General features: G+C 43.5%; 1 protein-coding gene across 1 annotated transcript in view; it reads right to left on the reverse strand.

Moving 5' to 3' along the window:
• Positions 1–14,557, reverse strand: part of SCD5 (stearoyl-CoA desaturase 5) — a 172,510-nt gene that overhangs the window by 55,707 nt on the left and 102,246 nt on the right. The window lies entirely within an intron of this gene.

A 14,557-nucleotide genomic window follows, 5' to 3' on the forward strand; every position in this document is an offset into this window, starting at 1 on the left:
ACTGTTCTCATCAAGCCTAAACATTTCTTCTTCTTAGCAATCAAATAGCTTCAACTGGCCTGATTATTATCTTTCCCACTTTTTTTAGTTTGATAAATATTTACTGAATGTTTGTATGTGCTAGAAGATAAAGAAGGAACAAGACAATCAAGGCTATGTCATCTAGGAGTTTACATTTTATAGAGGCATAAACACAAATCAAATCATTTCAGATTGGAATTAGTCCCATGAAGCAGATAAGTATGGAGAGATAAAAGGATGACATTGAGACAGGCAAAGGCTTTCTAATCAGATAATCTTGTTGTTGTTGTTCAGTCGCCCAGTGGTGTCTGACTCTTTGCGACCCCATGGACTGCAGCTTGCCAGGCCTCCCTGTCCCTCACCATCTCCCAAAGTTTGCCCAAGTTCATGTCCATTGCACTGGACATATATTCTTAGGCTGGGGGGGAGATAGGGCGGGAATGAAACAGGGAAGAAGGAATTGTCTCAGGGAAAGGAAAGCAGTTGGCACAGTCCAGGAGTTAAGAGAAGTCCAGCATGTCTGGTGGGTGAGGTGCAAGAGTGGTGCAAGATTAGATCTGAGAAGTATTGTTATATAATAAAGATATACCTGTCCCCAGTGGTTGCTGGCAGAGAGCTTCAAAATCTGTTGGAATTTCCTAAATGATAGAAGTGACTTTACTGCATTAATTAGATGACTCAGTACGGACCACTGGATAGCTTCAGGATTGGGGCTAGTCACCAGAAAGATCAAGCATATGATTAGACTGCTGGCACTTTGGGAGGAGAAGGGGACTGGAGATGGAGCTCAGTAGCATGGCCAATGATTTAACCAATCAAGCCTTTGTAATGAAACTCCAGTAAAAGCTCTGGATGCTGAGGTTCAGAGGAACTCCCTGGCTGGTGAACCTACAGAGAGGCAGGCAGGCAAAGTGAGGCCCCTGACTCCATGGGGAGAGGTGAGGAAGCTCTGCGTGAGGAATCCTCCCAGACTTCCCACTGTGTGTCTATTCCACTCTTTATAATAAAACTGTAAGAGTAAGTATAGCACTTTTCTAGTTCTGTGAGTTGTTCTAGCAAATTATTAAACCTGAGGGAATTGTGGGAATCCCTGAATCTGTAGGTATGAGGGGACTGGAGACCCCTGCTTGTGGTTGGCATATGAAATAGGGGCACCCATATGGAAGACAGGAGCTTTCCCTTGTGTTGTTTTTTGACTAAGTTACTAAGTCGTGTCTGACCCTTTGTGACCCCACAGACTGCAGCGCATCAGGCTTCCCTGTCCTTCACTATCTCCCGGAGTTTGCTCAAACTCATGTCCATTGAGTCAGTGATGCCATCGAACCATCTCATCCTCTGCTTCCGCTTCTTTTCCTGCCTTCAATCTTTCCCAGCATCAGGGTCTTTTTCAATGAGTCAGCTCTTTGCATCAGGTGGCCAAAGTATTGGAGTTTCAGTTTTAGCATCAGTCCTTCCAATGAATACTCAGGATTGATTTTTTTAGGATTGACTGGTTAGATCCCCTTGCTGTTCAAGGGACTCTCAAGAGTCTTCTCCAGCACCACAATTCAAAAGCATCAACTCTTTGGTGCTCAGCCTTCTTTAAGGTCCAACTCTCACATCCGTATGTGACTACTAGAAAAACCATAGCTTTGACTAGACGGACCTTTGTCAGCAAAGTGGTGTCTTTCCTTGTGTATCTGAAGCCAATGCGAGTGGTTAGTATTAGAATTATATTGAAGTGCACCCACATGTCGTGGAAAAAGCATTGGTATGTAATAGCCTGACCATACCAGGCTATCTATGTCATGATAACAAGGTTGGATTTCACTTCAAAGGCACCGCTCAGTCACTCAAAGATTTTCTTTTCTTGTTGGAGAGTGGTTTCATTTTCAGTAAGTTCTGTGTGGCTGCAGTATGGAGAAGGGCAACTGCTGGAGGAGGAAGACACGTGTGTGGGGTTTTTGCAGTAGTCCAGGCTGAGACTAGAGAGTGGCAAAAATGAGAAGCATGCAGATACAAGATACAACTGTGCAGCAGAACCTAAAGAGATGGGCTAAAATATTGGGTGAGGGATGATTAGGGAGCTAGAGAAATCATGGAAGGCATCCAGATTTCTGATGGGCAAAACTAGGACAGAAGTAGTTTCAGGGAGAAGACGGAGTAACAACTTTGATTCAAGGCACACTGGCTTTAAGATGCCTCAGACACGTTTGGTGAGAGATGCCCTACAGTCCGGTGAGAGACGCCATACAGTCGGTGAGAGATGCTGTACAGTCCAGGGAGAGATGCCGTACAGTCGTTGAGAGATGCCGTACAGTCGGTGAGAGACGCCGCACACCTGCAATGCGCCACCCGTTTTTTCTTCAATCAGACCGATGTTCTATTACTCAGGGACTCGACGCAGTATGTCACAATCATTTCTCTCTCTCAGTGCTATGCTGTGCTAAGTCACTTCTGTCACGTCTGACTCTCTGTGACCCTATGGTCGGCAGCCTGCCAGGCTCCTCAGTCCATGGGATTTTTCCAGGCAAGAATATTAGAGTGGGTTGCCATGCCCTCCTCCAGGGGATCTTCCCAAAGTGAGTGAAGTGAAAGTCGCTCAGTTGTGCCCAACTCTTTTCGATCCCATGGACAAGGCCATGGAATTCTCCAGGCAAGAATAAAGGACTGGGTAGCCTTTACCTTCTCCAGGGGATCTTCCCAACCCAGTGATCGAACCCAGGTCTCCCACATTGCAGGCAGATTCTTTACCAGCTGAGCCACAAGGGAAGCCCGACTCAGGGATCAAATCTGCCTCTCTTACATCTCCCTTCGAAAGTCGGGTTCTTTACTACTAGCTCCACCTGAGAAGCCCTTCTCTGTCTCTGCTACTGCTGCTGCTGCTGCTGCTAAGTCACTTCAGTCATGTCCGACTCTGTGCGACCCCATTGATGGCAGCCCACCAGGCTCCCCCGTCTCTGGGATTCTCCAGGCAAGAACACTGGAGTGGGTTGCCATTTCCTTCTCCAATGCATGAAAATGAAAAGTGAAAGTGAAGTCGCTGAGTCATGTCTGACTCTTCACGACCCCATGGACTGCAGCCTACCAGGCTCCTCCATCCATGGGATTTTCCAGGCAAGAGTACTGGAGTGGGGTGCCATTGTTGCTCAATGTTTCCCTATCTTCCCCTTCTTCCTTGCCAATGCAAATCCTTTTCTCCTTTTGAGTTTTCAGCTCAAAATTTTCCTTCTGCATTAGGTTTTATCCTAATATCCTAACCCATACTCCTATTTTTGCAGCCCTAAGAGTCAGTTTGAAACTTTCAAGCAATTTAATGCCACATCATCTGGGTAGAGTCCTTCTTCATTATACATGAATCTAGCCTGCTCTAGCAGATCATAAGTTTCTTATGACAAGGGCCATTTCATTTTCATAGCCTGTGTTCTTCACTAGCACATAATGGTTTATGCACCTTTAAATTCAAAGAGAATTAACTAGAAGATTTACACAAAAAGCTCTAAAGAATAAATAGGAGAAGATAAAGGGTAATCAAATGTGTTTGCCTTGCAAAAGAGTTTTTAAAAGGCGAAAAATTTCCTCCGGCATATGAAACTATAAATTTTACTGTTAATTAAAATTCTTGATTCAATGACTTCTGTAGCTATTGTACCTCTGGAGCTTAATAAAGCATATAAAACAGCATCCTTGAAACATTCCTGTGACAAGAGCTCTGGTTGGCACTAGAAAGAACTAGAACAGTATGACTGAAAAGCCTGAACTTTAATAAACAAGAACCAGAGATGAAAAACAGCTCAGAGTCTATGGGGATCGGGTGGGGGATGCAGCTAATGGAAGGCTCCAAAGTAGCTGTAGCTCTAGCTTTATTTAGCATCTTCATTAATAACTAGGAACAAGCCGCACACATTTAATAACATTTTTGGTTGATGCCAAATTAGGGGGTGCTGCAGACATCATTGAGGGACAAAGAAATAACACAGATGGATCTAAAGAGGTTAGAAATAGGAAGAGAAATTATCACAATGAGATTTGATTTAGGCAAAATGCAAATGAAGGCAGCTGGGAAAGAAATCTTCCAAAATGCAAAATAATCAGTGGGTTGGGAAACCTAGAAAGCAGCAACATAAGAGCGTCTGGCAGGAGAGCAGTGGAATGAAGAATAAGCAGTGACAACCTGCTGGCTCAGCCCCAGTGCTTGGTGGCAGGTACAGGAAGAAATGGCTTGTCAGGGAATGGCGCTATGACACAGTCTCCTTCAACACCCACCAGCATTTTTTTGGAGACAATGTGGAAAAAATAAACAAAAATAAGTATGATATTTGAGCCTTCATTTTTCAGTTGTTGAAGGACATGGCAACCCACCCCAGTATTCTTGCCTGGAGAATCCCCATGGACAGAGGAGCCTGGCAGACGACCATCCACAGGGTTGCAGAGTCGGACACAACTGAGCGACTCAGCACTTTCCAGTTGTTAGAAAAGGGATATGACTTAGCTTTTAATGTCCCTCAGCTTCAAACTTTTGTGGTTTCAGAAGAGACTGGCAGCGGGGAGTGGAGGTGGGGAGAGAGGTGAAGAGAGGGTAGGGACGGAATACTGTTAAGATGCCCTGTCTCTGCACTTTTAACCATCTTAGGTGTGAAAAGAAAGGAGAAAGAAACATTTAGCTTGAAAATATGTTTCCAGACAGATTCCAAATGGACAGAACTGCATGTGAAATTCATCTTAGAAGTATCTTTCAGTAGAGGTGTGGAGCCAAATTCACATGTATCAGTAAAAATCTGCTGGCTATTTGTTTGCAAAAAACCCCTCAACTTTACCAAGTGTTTCTTTCAATAAAAACTCTCTATATGCCTTGAAAGTCTGTCATTATTTGCTTACAAAATTTAATCACCTTGAAATGCTTAGGAACACATCTGTAGTACAAAGAGGGTAAGATTTTATAAAGTCTTGCTACATTTGGGAAGAGTAACACAAGAGACCAGACTAGTCTTATTGGTTGGCATGTCCATCTGCAGTTACTCTCTCTTCTCAGGCCACCTCAGGCGATTACCTTTTCCTTCCCTTGAGATGGTTTCCCTCACGTCACCTGTTTCCACTGACCTAGATCCGCAACAAAGAAGGAGGTGAAGCATTTTAGGCGGGTAGAGCCATCTTAATCTCTACCTTAAATGGTACATTTTTCTTGGCAGGAAATATGTAGTTTATCCTACCAGAAGGAAGGAAAATGCTGAGCCCCATGCAGTAGCCCTGGGAGAATTTCTCCTCTTCCCTGCCTCCCACCTCCTCCCCGTCATCTCTCGGAGTGTCTCTCGATCCTGATGGAGTCACAAAGCAGCATGTATGTAACAATGCTTTGATGAATCCATATATCACCAGAGACAGTTGCCATTTCCTCCTCTAGGGGATCTTCCTGATGCAGGGATTGAACCCGCACCTCCTGCTATCCCTGCATCGGCAGGCAGAATCTTTACCGCTGAGCCACCCAGGAAGCCCTATTTCTACTTGAAACCAGAGGTGACCAGGAGGGCAAGATGCCCTCCAAGAAGGAGATGGTGTGAGGCAGGCATGCGAGTCATCTTCCAAAACCATACCGGGAAGTCCTCTCTGGGCACTGGGTTCAGGACCACTTCTGCGCTGGCTGTTGACACAGTGGGAGGAAACCACCCACATTCACCCATCGCAACAGAAGAAGGAGAACATGTTTCCACCATGTGGAAGAAAGGTTGTACGTCTGAAACTTAGGGTAGCTGTTAGGGAAGGCGGTAGAACCTGAAAGAGGAGCTCTGCAGTGAGAGTCAGGACCCAAGAGCCACGTAAGCTTCAGGATTCTTGAGCCTGTGGCACGTTCTGGGGTTTTCTTCTCCTTCTAACCAATGGTCACTCCATGCTGCTGCCAACACCCCAAGCCGTCCTCGAGGGCACTGCCTCACATGCAGTCTCCCAGAAAGACCCAGCCTTAGGGGTGGGTCCCTGATCCTGAATCTGGTACAACATCTTTGGGGTCTCATGACGGTGGTCTGAGGCTCATATGTGCCATTGAAATGAGTGAGGCATGTCGCTCCACTGCCTAAAAGCTTGCAGTGCCTTCCTGGGGCTTTATTTTATTTTATTTTTTTGGCTACATCACATGGCATGCAGCATCTAAGTTCCCCAACCAGGGACTGAACCCAGGCCCCCTGCATTGGAAGCACAGAGTCTCAGCTACTGGACCAACAGGGAAGGGCCCCCAGGGCTTTTAGAAGACTATCCAAACTCCCTGCCACTCCTGGCAGAGCCCTGCACTGGTGTGGCCCAGCCCTCCTCTCTGGCCTCTCCTATGACCACCTTCTCCCTCACTCACGTGGCCTAGTCACATGGGCCATCTTGCTCCTCCTTGAACATGCCATACTTGTTCCCACTTCTGACTCCTCCTTCTATCTGGAATGCTCTTCCCCTACCTGTCCCCTCCATCAGGTCTCAGTTCTCAGGCCACCCCTACGTGACAATTTCTCTAACCATACTCTCTAAAGGAGTCACCCTCCCTGGCATTCTTTATCATACACTGTGTTTCAATTCTTCAGCTCTTCTCTCTTTCTAAATTAACTTATCTATTCATTGCTGGTTGGGCTTCCCTTGTGGCTCAGCTGATAAAGAATCCGCCTGCAATGTGGGAGACCTGGGTTCAATCCCTGGGTTGGAAATATCCCCTGGAGAAGGGAAAGACACTCCAGTATTCTGGCCTAGAGAATTCCTTCTCTTTCTGAATAAGCTTGTTTATTCATTGCTTGTTTATCTGCTGTCTCTCCCACTGGAATATACATGTTCATGAGAACAGAAACCTTGGCCTTTACTTCTCCAGTGCTGGAAATGATGTTTGGCACATGTATCTGCCAAATGAAAGATAAATAGACACTTGAATGCTGGGAGAGGCATGAGGGCATTGCAATCAGAGGGTGACCTCTAGAGTTAAGGTGCCTGCATGCAAATTCCCCTTCTGTTACTTAAATCTGTATGTCCTTGGAAAGATTCAATGTTTTCATCTATCAAACGAGGAAAAGAACAGTATCTACTTTGTACAGGCATTGTCAGATGGCTAAAATGCTAAATGAAGTGCCGGTATGTAGTCAGTGCTCAGTAACTGTTGTTGTTTTGTTGTTATATAATTGCCAAAGTTCATGGCCCATGACTCTGAGATTCACTTGACTGTATTTATGAATCACACTGCAACTTCCACTTTCTGGTCTGATATGTAAAGAGCTTGGAAGTTATTTACTCTTATCTTTTGTAACAAGAAAGAAAAAAGCCCAGTAAACTGAAAAATCAACAAGTCTCTTAGATCTGTCAGAGAATTGAGGTCACAGTGCAAACTGCTGCACCAAAAGCTACAGAGACAGACAGAATCACAGCCTAGCAGGAGCAGAGGCCAGGAGGAAAAGCCTGCAGCTGGCAGCAGTGTGGCAGCAATACTTTAAGCTGTAATTGATGAATTGCTGGAGGTTTAGTGTGGGCGAGCGTGAGAGTGAAAAACTCTTAGGGGGTCCAGTCCAGGCAACCCCACACTTTCATGAATCTTCCCTCCAGGAGCCCTCCAGGTTCTTGCTATGATCAACCAAGAAAAATCCCCTTGCTCTTCCAGCAGCAGGAGAAAAGTAAACATTTTGAAATACAAGATAGAGCTCTCTGTTCCCCTTAGCAAGATCTGTTCTTAAGAGAAATTATTTCAGCAGAGCTTAATCAACTGGGATTTTACCAAAGCCTGACTAATCTGGGGTAGGGGGGGAAATACTCAGCTCCAGGTCAATGGAAGACTGAGACCTAATCATGGCATGGAGGAGGTGTCCCCTCAAAGGATTCTGTACAACAGGAGGTTCAACTGAAAGAACTGAAAGCTTTAACTCCTGTTTAAGAAGTCTCTAGGAAAACCCAGCAATGCAGGGACAAAAAGAAAGTCACTGGACCTTCAACACTACAGATACTGCACGCAGTAACACAGCCTAATTCCTAGCCGGATAAGCAAAAAACCCTCACACTAAAACCCTATTTCCTCAGTCCCATGTTACCCAGTACATCATGCCCAGCTCTCAACAAAACATTATGGAATATGTCAAAAAGCAAAACATACCATTTTAAAAGAAAAAGCAAGCATCAGAACCAGATTCAGATATGAGAGAGATGTTGGAGTTGTCAGACTGGCTATTTAAAATAATTACAATTGATGTGCTAAGGACTCTAATGAAGAAGTAAACCCCATGCAAGAACATATGGATATTATAAGCAGAGAGATGGGAAGTCTAAGAAAGAATGAGAAGAAACCGACAGAAGTCAGAAAAACTGTAACAAACGAAGAATGTCTTTGATGGGCTCATCACTAGACTGGATATGGCTAAGGAAAGAGTCACTGAACTTTAAGGCATGTCGATGGCAGTCTCCCCAAACTGAAATGTGAAAAGGTTGTAATAGAGTATCTGAGAACTGTGGGACAACTACAAAAGGTGTAAGGTGTGTGTAATGGGAATACCAAAAGGAGAAGGAAGGAAAGAAAGGAGGGAAGGCGGGAAAGAGCAAAAGAGAGTGGGCAGGAGAGAAGAAGGAACAAACAGTAGAAATATGTGAAGAAATAATGGCTGAAAGAGATGTTTCTAAAATTAAAGACAGACACCAAACCACTGATCTAGGAAGTTCAGAGAGCAAGCACCAAGCAGGATAAATAGCAAAAAATCTATTGTTGAGCATATCATATTCACCTGGAAAAAAATAAAAGACAAAATGAAAATCTTGAAAGAAACCAAAAAGTGAGGGGGAAAAAAACACCTGTAGGGAAGTGAGGATAAGAATTACACCAGGTATACCGGGTTCTCTTAAGAAACATATCAGCGAGAAGACAGCGGAGTAAACTATTATAAATGTTGAAAGAAAAATCCACATACTTGAATTCTGTACTCAGAAAGTTATTCTTCAAAAGTGAAGGGGAAATAAAGACTTTCTTAGACAAACAAAAATTGAAGAAATTTGTCACCGGTACATCTGCTGGCAAGAAATGCCAGAAATTCTTCATAGTGAAGGAAAATGGCACAGGTAGGAAAGATCTACACAAAGAAAGAATATTAGAGAATGAATAAATGAAGGTAAAATAAAACTTTCAAATTTTATTATTCTTAATTGATCTAATAGATAATAATTGATTTGTAATAATAATAGCAAAACTGAAATTGGTGATTATAGCTTATGGATGTATGAAATGAATGACAGAGATGTCATAAGGGACAAGAAAGAGAAAGTGAGAATATGAGTGCAGTTCCATGAAATGGTACAGTGTTACCTGAAAGTGGACTTGGATTACCTTTAAATGTATTTTGCAAACTCTAGAGCAATGACTAAAAGAATTTGAAAAGAAGTATAATCGACATGTCAAGAGAGGAGAGAAAATAGAGCCCTGTAAAATGTTCAAACAAAACCATGGGAGACAGGAAAATTACTGGAAGACAAAAGAAAGAAACAAAGAACAAGGGCAATGAATAGCAAAGAGAAATATGGTAGATATTAATTCACATATCTTAATAATCACTTTGCATGTGAATGGTCTACATACAGCAATTAAAAGACAGGGACTGTTCGGGTGGATAAAAGAACAAGATCCAACTAAAAGTTGTTTACAAGTCACACTGTTGAGCATCGCAAGAGAACATCCATGTGTAAGCCAAGGGTCAGGCGACTTAAGTTTCAGTCTGGTCTATCCACTAACTAGTTTGTGACCTTCAACAAGTCCCTGATATTCTTTCAGTTTAGTTCAGTCGCTCAGTCATGTCTGACTCTTTGTGACCCCATGGACTGCAGCAGGCCAGGCTTCCTGTCCATTACCAACTCCCGGAGCTTACTCAAACTGGTGTCCATTGAGTTGGTGATGCCACCCAACCATCTCATCCTCTGTCATCCCCTTCTCCTCCTGCCTTCAATCTTTCCTAGCATCAGGGTCTTTTCCAAAGAGTCAGTTCTTCAAATCAGGTGGCCAAAGTATTGGAGTTTCACCTTCAGCAACAGTCCTTCCAATCAATATTCAGGACTGATTTCCTTTAGGATTGACTGGTTTGATCTCTTTGCTGTCCAAGGGACTCTTCAGCATCACAGTTAAAAAGCATCAATTCTTTGGCACCCAGCTTTCTTTATGGTCCAACTCTCACATCCAAACATGACTACTGGAAAAACCACAGCTTTGACTATAGCTTTTTTCTTTCCCCTACACAAAATGATGGAGAAGAAGGATGTGCGCTCACCTTCTCCTTTGAGAACTCCAAAACTGCAACTCACTGCTGAACAACCATCAACAGGAGAAAGTTGGATCCCACCAAAAAATGATACCCCATGTCCAAGGGCAAAGCATAAGCCCCAACAAGGTAGTGAAAGTGAAAGTCGCTCAGTCGTGTCTGACTCTTTGCGACCCCCGTTGACTTAGTCCAGGGAATTCTCCAGGCCAGAATACTGGAGTGGGTAGCCTTTTTCTTCTCCAGGGGATCTTCCCAACCCAGGGATCAAACCCAGGTCTCTCGTATTGCAGGTGGATTCTTTACCAGCTGAGCCACAAGGGAAGCCCAAGAATACTGGAGTGGGTAGCCTATCCCTTCTCCAGTGGATCTTCCCATCCCAGGAATTAAACCGGGGTCTCCTGCATCGCAGGCAGATTCTTTACCAACTGAAATATGAGGGAAGCCCATCAACAAGACAGTATGCAAGGCAAAATTGTGTTTGGAATCAAACCCCATACCTGCTGCCTCTCTTTATCTTTCCGTAAAATAGGAGGACCTAGGCCAAATCCCTGTAGTTCCCTTACAGATTGAAATCCAGTGCATCTCTACTAGGGTCTGATGAGTAAATGTGGACAGTAAGGGAGGGGATTAAAGCATTTACAGGTGCTTTTGGTTGGATTGAGGTCACAACAGACCCAGCTGCAGCCAGCAGGGGTGTGTGTGCATGAACACGACAGCCCAAATCCAAAGTTGTGGGTACTCTGTGAAAACCACTCTTGGAGACCACTGGATGGCAGGAATCCCTCACCCAGGTTCATAGATGACTGGAGAAAATTATTAAAAAGTTCACAAGCAACCTTTTGAGTGACTTATATTCTATTGGTAAGGAAGGAGAGTCCCTTGGGCTGCAAGGAGATCAAATCAGTCAGAAATGACTGAGCAACTGAACTGAAGAAAGGAGAACAAGCCAGAGAGGAATTCATGGGGTCTTTGCTGAATGCAAGGGTATGGACGGGACAGAGGATTATTACAGCTCCTTATCTGGCATTCCTTGCCCATCATCATCTTTTCAGACTCAGCTTTCCCACTACTGCCCTCTCCCCTATACACAGGTTCTTAGCAGAAGAAAGAGAAAAAGAAGTTTCGAACATTTCAGTCATATTTTTAAGATTGTTCTTGATGATCAAGATCTTAGCAGCATCTAGCAAAAGCCCTGTTGATCCTCAAACAGAGATAACCATGGCATGACTTGTCTGTTTTGGCCAAAGGCATGACTATTCTTATGGAAGAAAGCAGAAGAGAACCTTTGAAAGGATCTTTTAAAATGCAAGGGGACATCAAAGGGAAACTGAATCAATGATACCGCTTTAAGTTAAAGTTGTAGGTCAATGCCCTAGACTGGCAGTCACAGCACTTTGTTACTTTGTTACACACTTTGCTACTTTCCCAGGTGGTTCTCTTCCTAAGGTTAAGTGGCCTGAATCAACTGCATTCTTTCCTCTGACTCAGGCATTATATAGAACCTGGCCCTTTGCTGATCTTATGGAAGACACCGCTCATCTAAGTCGAAGTGCCATTGTTACAAAACTGCAGACGCCAAAAGCACCTACATTTCCACTGGGAAACATCTCATTAGCTGGAAGTCTACATAAAGGCAAGGTTTGAAACTATGCTTGCAAATCACTGTCGCCAGTGTGCCTAGTTCAGTGCCTGCCACATAGCAGGTGCCCAGTAAGTATGTGCTGAATTAATGAAGAAATCCACTACAGATGGGGGCCTGGAAGAAGCATGCATAGTTCAAATTTGAAGATTTCTAAAAGTACTTTGTTGTTGTTGCTGTTCAGTTGCTAAGTCGTGTCTGACTCTGCAACCCCATGGACTGCAGCATGCCAGGATTCCCTGTCTTTCACTGTCTCCTGGAGTTTGCCCAAATTCATGTCCATTGAGTTGGTGATGCCATCCAACCATCTCATCCTCTGTCACCCCCTTCTCCTCCTGCCCTCAATCTTTCCCAGCATCAGGGTCAGCTCTTTGCATCAGGTGGCCAAAGTACTGGAGTTTCAGCTTCAGCATCAATCTTTCCAATGAATATTCAGGACTGATTTCCTTTAGAATTGACTGGTTTGACCATCGTGCTGTCCAAGGGACTCTCAAGAGTCTTCTCCAGCAACACAGTTCAAAAACATCAGTTCTTCGGTGCTCAGCCTGCTTTATGGTCCAACTCTCATATCTGTACATGACTACTGGAAAAACCATAGCTTTGACTATATGGACCTTTGTCAGCAAAATGATGTCTCTGCTTTTTAATATGCTGTCTAGGTTTGTCATAGCTTTCCTTTTAAGGAGCAAGCATCTTTTAATTTCATGGCTGCAGTCACAGTCTTCAGTGATTTTGGAGCCCAAGAAAATAAAATCTGTCCTTGCTTCCACTTCTCCCCTTCTATTTGCCATGAAGTGATGGGACTGGATGCCATGATCTTAGTTTTTTGAATGTTGAGTTTTAAGCCAGCTTTTTCACTCTCCTCTTTTACCCTCATCTATTATTTCATTTAACAGTCACTGAGTATTTTCTGTGTGATAGGTACTAAAATACAGAAATGAGTAAGATGGTTGCCAATTCTCAAAAAGAAGGCAGGGACAGTATTCACTGAGTGCTACTATAAACTAAGCACTTATTATTCATTATTTCATCCTCCCAATAACTGTGTGAGGTAAATATCATTCCACTCCCCCACTCACCTTTTGCAGATGAAGGAACAGAGATGTGAACCAAAGCCTACACCCAGCAAATGGCAAAGCCAAGAATTTACTCAATGACCTGGATACTTCCCTCGACAATATATTTTCTCTTCAAAGTAGAATTTAAAATCACAGTGTGATGTTCTCTATGTGATGTTTTGTTAAGGAAACTTAAGTTTTTAAAAACTGAGTTACATACAAGTTTTCCAAGTTTCATTTGGAAAAAGAGGTTTAGGCTCTCAACTTCAAGTTATTTACATTGGAAAACATTCCAGTAATAGAGGTGCTTTATAACTACATGAAGGCTTGAAGGCTTCATGTAGTTGAAGGCTAAAAATAATAAATTGCTTGAACAAAATAAATGAAAATTACTGAGTTAAGTCCTGAATAGCATCTAAGACCTAAATCAGTGAGTTTCTAAATTATAATTATCGTAACTCATTGTTAGGGTAAACAAAGCACAATACTGAACTAAGATGGCTGAATTCAAAGTGAAGGGCAGTACAGTTCCCACTGCCAACAGTGAACAAAAAGAACACAAAACTGAGAAGCTGCCAGCTGCTCCTTTGTGCAAACAGCTTCCTCCCGGGATGCTGGTGCTTATTCCCAACTGCACTTGAATTGTTCAGTAGATATTCATAATATGAACTGTGATCCCTAAGTGATGTATTGTGCTAGATCCTTTTTGCTTTATGAATGCACAAACAGGAGGGAAGCCTGAATTGGGAAACGAATTCTTAAGACACAAGAGCAACTTAGAGAAATATTCAAGGTCAGGCTGTCGTGTAGGGATAGAATGCCCATTGTACAGGTGGCCACCTGACCTGCACATCTGAGGGTCAGAGAGACTTCTGGGTCATCTGTCTCCCTGGGCCCTAAAGTAGTTTTGGGAATCACCATTTCTTCCCAATAGGTTGAAAATACACAGGATCTGGAATCATCTGTCTTCATAACATGGGCAGAAATTTTGAAAGCAAGTTATTCTCACCTGCCCTATTTGGATCAGATGAGGAATGGGAAAACAGAGATTCATGATTAATACAAAATTCCAGCAGCTCAGAAAGTGCCCAAGGGGGTGGGAAATGGTCTAGGTAACAAAGCTAAATACTTCAAGGATATGGCCCAATCCTAGTGCGGTCATGATCCCTCTTACATTGTGTCATGATTTCATAATGACTCTGAAATTGAAGTCATATTCTTATATTTACAGATGAAGAAACTAGAGATGAATGAATCAAAGCTAGCAACCGTCAGTGTTAGTCGCTCAGTCATATCTGACTCTTTTGCAAACTCATGGACTGTAATCTGCCAGCCTCCTCTGTCTATGGGATTTTCCAGGCAGGAATACTGGAATGGGTTCCCATTTCCTTCTCCAGGGGATCTTCCTGAATCTGGGTCTGCATTATAGGCAACTTCCCGAACCTGCATTATAGGCAGATTCTTTACCATCTGAGCCACCAGGGAAGCCCAGCAATAGAGTGGAGTGGAGTGGAAGTCACTCAGTCGTTTCTGACTCTTTTGCAACCCCATGGACTGCAGCCTGTCAGGCTCCTCTGTCTATGGAATCCTCCAGGCAAGAATACTGGAGTGGGTAGCCA

The sequence above is a fragment of the Oryx dammah genome, unplaced genomic scaffold, assembly GCF_014754425.2.
Source record: "Oryx dammah isolate SB20612 unplaced genomic scaffold, SCBI_Odam_1.1 HiC_scaffold_3, whole genome shotgun sequence".
NCBI classification, from domain to species: domain Eukaryota; kingdom Metazoa; phylum Chordata; class Mammalia; order Artiodactyla; family Bovidae; genus Oryx; species Oryx dammah.